Source organism: Lacerta agilis, chromosome 13, assembly GCF_009819535.1.
Source record: "Lacerta agilis isolate rLacAgi1 chromosome 13, rLacAgi1.pri, whole genome shotgun sequence".
Taxonomy (NCBI): Eukaryota; Metazoa; Chordata; class Lepidosauria; order Squamata; family Lacertidae; genus Lacerta; species Lacerta agilis.
In genome coordinates this window covers 15,142,996-15,150,232 of record NC_046324.1, presented here as the reverse complement: position 1 = coordinate 15,150,232, position 7,237 = coordinate 15,142,996, and the positions used below count along the sequence as shown (strand labels likewise).

The window sequence follows — 7,237 nt, the reverse complement described above, 5'->3', positions numbered from 1 at the left end:
AAGTCCAGGAATTAATTTCAATGAAAAGGAGGGGTAACCACTTCCTGGCTCCCCCCTTCCTGGCTGTTACTCAGTTGTTCAGCCCAACCTTGCAGTCGCCTAGCCACATCAGGGCTATTGGCGTCCAATAAAACTCCTTGCTCTCTCTCTCTCCCCCCCCCCCCGTCTTGCCGTTTGTTTTAGAAGCTGCCTCCCCATCCACTGCAATGTGTTTGGAATTGGGAAGGGGGGAGAGTGAAAACTTCTGCCTGAGTGGAAGAACAAGACAGGAAAGGGTGGGGGGGAATGCCAAGCGGTGGGAGACGCGAAAAGGAAAAGGTTGACTAGGATGCACTCAGCCGGCAGATATCGGAGCCATATCTGTAGTGGTGCTTGGCTTAAGAGCAAGTTCACCCTTGATTGTTGCTAAGCAATGAAGACGAAGGCAGAGAGAGAGAGAGAGAGAGAGAGAGAGAGAGCGCACAAGAAAATGAAAAAGGCTTTGAGGTCATCCAGAGCGACTGCCAAATTAAATATAGATGCTCCCGCTGCACGGTCTGACTTGCCGTGAATGCAAAGATGCTAAATAACTCCAGCCTCTCTGCCAGGCTATCAGCTGTCAAAAAGTGGACCAGTATCTACATCACAAGCATCACCTCCAGGCGGAAAGCATGGTCTGTGTCCTAGTATGATGATTAACCACATGTAGGGGCCTGAACTGTTGGCATCTGCCTCTGATCCAAAAGGTAAGAATGAGGGTTTTTTTAATATATGTGTGTGTGTGTGTGTGTGTGTGTGTGTGTGTATTGTTCTATGTATTTTCAGAATGGCTTGGGGGGGGGAACTGTCCCTTTATAAATAATCTTGTCACTTTGTTCTGATGTGGCTAAGAACTCAGAGGCTTCTTGCAGCAGCTAATGTGTCTACATAACTGAGCCTGCACATACATGAGAAATGTGGCATATGCAAGGATTCAGACCCTTTTTTATTTTGCCCTTTAAGTCAGAAATGTCACTTGGAGGTGATTGACAGCCTTCAGGCAGTATCGGAACCGGTGTGGATATTGAGATTGACCAAGCAAGTGGAATTTTTGCAAGCATGTATCCTCAACTACAACGGGTGTGTATGTGTGAATGTGTTTGCATGCCTACACACATTAAGTACGTACCTATGCACAAATACTTGTGCACCTGTGTGTCTGTGTTCTGTTTGGCATTCACAAGTCTCACTATCTGATATTCTCCATAGTAGACAAGAGTGCACCTTCTCTGCTTTCTGTCACGGATCAGTTAAACCACAATTGCATTCCCTTTAATTTCACGAAGTGCTCCTGGACTGTTATAAACAGTGGTTCTCATTTGTTCGGTGCAATCCCTGGTATGATGGTTGCCTGCGATCAGATTCAAAGCTCATTTTCTGGTTTAGTTTATATGTGACAGATTTCAGGACCATAACCCCCTTCCATAATCATAAATACTTTGTGGTGTTTATCTTTTTATCACTTGGAATTATATATACCATATGCTGTGTCTTTTCCAGCGTTCCCAATCATTTCACAGGCATTAAACTTTTATTCCTTACCTGCATTTTTAGCATTTTGTCATCTGCAAAAAGAGAGTGATGTTTGCTGCTGGGTGACAGATGTCTGCATCCATAGCAGCGAACCATTTACCTTTCCTTGTCTAGCACTGGCCAGTCACCCCACATCGCTGCATGAGCTTGGTGGGTTGCTGTTTCTTACAACGAAGATATACATTATCAAAAGCCTCTATACAAAAGACCACTGACCTATGGTTCAGAAGAAATGAACATAATTGTTAAAAGCCACTGGGGTCCCATGCTTTGAGGATCTGGATTCAAATCCCTGTTTAGCAATGAAGCTCCCAGGATGGCCTGAGATGGTCACTACCCGCAGTGTAACCTACCTCTCAGGGTTGTTGTGATGTGGGAGCAGAGGAACCTTGTGCACTATGTTAAGCTCCTTAAGATCGAGAGCCCGTGTGGTGTAGTGGTTAAGAGCAGTGGACTCATAATCTGGTGAAGTGGGTTCGCGTCCCCGCTCTTCCACATGCAGTTGCTGGGTGACCTTGGGCTAGTCACACTTCTCTGAAGTCTCTCAGCCCCACTCACCTCACAGAGTGTTTGTTGTGGGGGAGGAAGGGAAAGGAGAATGTTAGCCGCTTTGAGACTCCTTAGGGTAGTGATAAAGCGGGATATCAAATCCAAACTCTTCTTTTTCTTCTCAAATATTTATTTTATTTTCCTTGACTTACTTATTATTTGACAGATCGATTTACTACACGGACTGATTTAAAAATATGATTGGGGGTGGGGGACTCGAAACATTCAGAATTTTCATGGGTGACTTGCATGTGGAGGGTGTGTGTGATTTGTTTGTGGCCAGAATCTATTCCCCCTCCCAACCCTGCCTGGAGATGTCAGGAATTGAAACAGGGACCTTCTGCATGCAAAGCAGATGGTCTGCTATTGAGTTACATTTACGTCTTGCCAAAGGCAAGGTGGTTCTTTTAAAAGGAGATTCAGAAGCAACACAAAATACACAAGTGAGTGAGAAGATTAAAGGCTTCATTCTAAAACAGCAAGCAGTGTATACAGTACATAACAAGCAAGCAAGCACTTCAATCTGCCACTTGGAAGCCCTCAAGAAGGAGCGAAGTGACTCCCCCAGGTAGCTTCAGTTTGCACGGCCCCGTGGCCGATCAGTCCATGCACGAGCTTCAGAGACGCTCTCCCCAAAACCGTCCGATTTTATAGATAGCCACCCCCTCCCACTGCCTCCCTTTCTCAAAACAATGTCCAACATCAAAGAAGGAACCCAGCATTGTCCTCCACAACTGATTAAGGCAGCTGTGTGTGGGGCTTCACCTCCTCCCAACGTTCTCAGGACATGAAAGATTGTTCTCACACCATCAAAAAAACTTAACAAGAGCGAGGGATGGGGTGCGGTCCCACGTTTGTTGTGCTATAGCGCAAGAGGGCAACAATGCAGTTAAAATTGGGAAGTCATCACAGAACAGGTAAAAAGAGCAGAATGATATTTGTAAAGGTAAAGGTACCCCTGACCGTTAGGTCCAGTCGCGGACGACTCTGGGGTTGTGCACTCATCTTGTTCTATAGGCCGAGGGAGCCGGCGTTTGTCCGCAGACAGTATTTCCGGGTCATGTGGCCAGCATGACTAAGCCGCTTCTAGCGAAGCAGAGCAGCACACGGGAACACCGTTTACCTTCCCGCCGGTGTGGTACCTATTTATTTACTTGCACTTTGACGTGCTTTCGAACTGCTAGGTGGGCAGGAGCTGAGACCGAGCACCTGCAAAAAAAAAACCCTAGTCTGGAGGGGCCTTAGCCAGGGGCGCCAGTTATAGGGGGTGGAAGGGGCTTCAGCCCCCTAAACATTTCTAAGCAGGGGGCTGAGCCCTCCAACCCCCGCCAACCCCGGATGAGCACTCACACGCAGCCACAACACTGTTCCCCTCTTCTCAACTGGGCAGCGCCATGCAAAGAAGCATTCACGGGCGAGCACTGGCCCACCAGGTGGGGATGGGAGGTTCGGAGGGCAATTTTCGTCCTCCGCTCTCCAACCACAATCACCAGAGCACCTTCCAGAAAGGCGCTCTGGTGATCCTCAAAGGGGTGCTCTGGCGTCCCAGCAGGCTTGGCTGAACTGGGAGGGGGCATGGTGTTGTGCATGTGACTTCATGCACACACGACGCCCCACACACAATGGGCCCAACTCAGCATGCCTGACCCTACCTTTGAAGGTGACCCAGAAACTATAACTAATCCGGAATGCGGCAGCTAGACTGGTGACTGGGAGTGGCTGCCGAGACCACCTAATATTGGTCCTGAAAGACCTACATTGGCTCCCAGTACATTTCTGAGCACAATTCAAGTGTTGGTACTGACCTTTAAAGCCCTAAACAACCTCGGCCCAGTATACCTGAAGGAGCGTCTCCACTCCCATCGTTCTGCCCAGACATTGAGGTCCAGCGCCAAGGGCCTTCTGGAGGTTCCCTCGCTGCAGTGAGGTTACAGGGAACCAGGCAGAGGGCCTTCTCAGTAGTGGTGCCCGCCCTGTGGAACGCCTTCCCACCAGATGTCAAGGAAATAAACAACAATCTAACTTTTAGAAGACATCTGAAGACAGCCCTGTTTAGGGAAGTGTTTAATGTTTGATGTTTTGTCGCTTTTTTATATATGCTATTGGGAGCCACCCAGAGTGGCTGGGGAAACCCAGAGTGGCTGGGTATAATTAATCTAGTAGTAGTAGTAGTAGTAGTAGTAGTAGTACTCTTTCCCGGCCCTATCTGGAGATAGCAGAGATTGAATCCAGGATCTTCTACATGCAAAACACTTGCTCTAGCACTGAGCTATGGTTCTTCCGAAACCAATTACACTATAGCATCATTTTTGTTATTTTTTGCGGGGGGGGGGAGCATCTTTCCACAGCACCGAATTTGCCTCACCCAAATCATCCTTGGGAAGTGGAGGATTTATCTAAACGATGCCCCGTTGTCATCCTGTTCACACACCCACACAGCCTCTACAAGATAATCCTGTTAAGCATTTTGAACGTCTAAGTTCCTGAAACAGAAAGTGCACACAGGCTGCTTGTGCTAAGAAGATATATCGGCTGTTGTGTGTTGCATGCTTGAATTTGCCTCTCTCTCTCTCTGTCTCCATTTTATTGCTACAGGGGGTGGAAGAAATCCCTTCGCCTATCAGCGGTAACAGGTCTTGCTGCAGGCTGATGATAACTCTGTTCTGCCACCTCATTGACAGCCAACGAAGCTTGACAGACAGAAGGACCAAAGGGAAGCAATCGCTTTTTTTTTTTTTAAGGAACTAAAAAGCCCCGCCTGTCTTCACACCTTGCTTTGAATTACACAGAAGCAGAATGAACAACATCACTTGTTGGGATTATGCGAACCAGGAGGTAATAATACAAAATGCAACAAGCAAACAGTCACGCACTGCACAGTTTTCGAGTTCTTTGTGGCATCTTGCTGTTGTTACTAGCATCTGGGTGGATAATGTCAGATTCTGAAAGACCAGGGTGAGTGATGGATGCAGAAGGGAAGTCAAAATGGATCCCTGGCTCTCCTAAGGTAGAATGTGCATGGAGATTTGGAGGCGAGAGGCATGAGGATTTAGGTCAGGCTGGGGAAGGGGGAAGTGCAGAATACAGAATTAGCAGCAGACAAACTTTCTCAAGCTCCCGTTGCATTGCCTCAGACGATGACATGCTATTCCCTCCTCCAAAATAAAAAGGGGAAATTAATAAATAAGGATTATTTTGAGGCATTCCGAAGTGAACCAGACCCCATCCAACTCCCAATTCAGGGTATTATTATTATTATTATTACAAATTGATAAACGATTTCATAGCCTGTGCACAACAGGATAGCAATTATCTAAAATTTCATACAAATTGTAAAAATAAAGCCATTCCTACAGATGTACAATTAGCCTTTCATAAATGATTGGGTCGCACCTCAGGGAGAAACTTCTTAATCATCTTCAGTAGGCATCTAAGCATCATGGTGCTGGGCAACTGTCTAATTTTAGCTGGTAACTGGTTCCAGAGGGCTGGATGAGGGTCCAATATCCTTCCATGATTCATCACACCTTCCCTAATTCACCTCTCCCCATTTTCAGTTGCTGGTGCTCCATAGGCAATCAGAACACAAGGGGGTTCTTCATTCCTCTCTCCCTGATGCCTTCTCCACCCCCCATTTTTTTATTATTATTTTTGCAGGAGGAGCCCAGTCACCTATACTGCCCATTACCCCTTTCCCTAAATGAAAAAGGACACATTCCATCCAGGCAAAAACACTCAGGGATGGCACAAATCAGGGCTGGTGAGGGATGTGGCCTGAGGAGAGGGGGCTGACTGGTGAAAGGTTGCATTCGGCCCCCGCAAAGGCCTGAGGTTCCCCATCCTTGAAGTAAAGTGTTGGCAGCATAGAGATGCTGGCAACGTCTTTTGCCTCCAGGGAATCGTGGGAGATGCGCTGGCAGCAAAAGACACTCCCAGCGTCGCAAAACAGGCAGTGCTTAACATATTTCTGCCCAAGAAGCCTCTTCCACCTGTGAAGAAGCTAAGACAAGCTCTATCATTAAACTGAGTGAGGTGACTGTCTGAGATTTTGGAGTGGGTGTGGGGTTTTGTGTGTGTGTGTGGAGGGCAGCAGTGCCAACCCCCTCAGCAGTTCCTCCCTTGCTCCTCAACTCTGTCAGAGGAGGACCGAGTTGTTCTGGGTGTCATGCAGCTTGGTCTGCCACCCATAAGTTGGCCTGGTGCCCTGAGGATGTTGCCCTGACTTCAGTGTTACAGTAAGATTCAACTACTCAACCAGTTCACTTCTGTATGTGGAAAGAGGGCAGGCGTGCCAACTCCTAGGGGCAGAGGTGTCTTGGGCACCCTCAAAATCTGCTGGCAGGGGCCGGAGCCCGTCAATGTTGAGGGGACAAAGGAAGCTGAGCATGGAGTGGTTCAGTGGTTGGCTCCTCTTCAGTGCGAGAGAGGAAGCCACACCAGGCTCCACACTCAGCGTCCTCCTGACAATGCAACACCGTGTGTGCGCCGTGCATCATGTGCATGATGTCACACACATGTGCCAGGCCCCCTAAGAGGCTTTTTTTTTAAAGAGGAAGGTGCATTCTTATCCTTTGCCTCAGGAAGTAAATGTCTCAAACAGGCCCTGGAGAAAGCTTCCTTCTACAATCAACCAACAGACATTGGCAAAGGGGCATTTTGAGGGCGAGCAGGATGGAAGGCAGGGACGCGGGTGGCGCTGTGGGTTAAACCGAAAAGCCTAAGGCTTGCCGATCAGAAGGTTGGTGGTTCGAATCCCCACGACAGGGTGAGCTCCCGTTGTTCAGTCCCAGCTCCTGCCCACCTAGCCGTTCGAAAGCACGTCAAAGAGCAAGTAGATAAATAGGTACCACTCCAGCGGGAAGGCAAACGGCATTTCCGTGCATTGCTCTGGTTCGCCAGAAGCAGCTTAGTCATGCTAGCCACATGACCCGGAAGCTGTCTGCGGACAAACGCCGGCTCCCTTGGCCAGTAAAGCGAGATGAGCGCCGCAACCCCAGAGTCGTCCACAACTGGACCTAACGGTCAGGGGTCCCTTTACCTTTACCTTTAGGATGGAAAGCAGGGAGACCCAGCTAATTCTAGTTTTGCCCTCATCCTCTTGTACTGCTGAATTATACAGAGGTAAGACTTAGGAGGA

The 7,237-nt window shown here is 48.2% G+C and overlaps 1 long non-coding RNA gene across 1 annotated transcript; it reads left to right on the top strand.

Annotated features, from left to right (window-relative positions):
• Window positions 1-233: 233 nt before the first annotated feature.
• LOC117056753 lies at window positions 234-4,831 on the top strand. Its single transcript, XR_004427754.1, has 2 exons — window positions 234-725; window positions 4,696-4,831. It is a non-coding gene; the product is annotated as an uncharacterized LOC117056753 (long non-coding RNA).
• The last annotated feature ends 2,406 nt before the right edge of the window (window positions 4,832-7,237 follow it).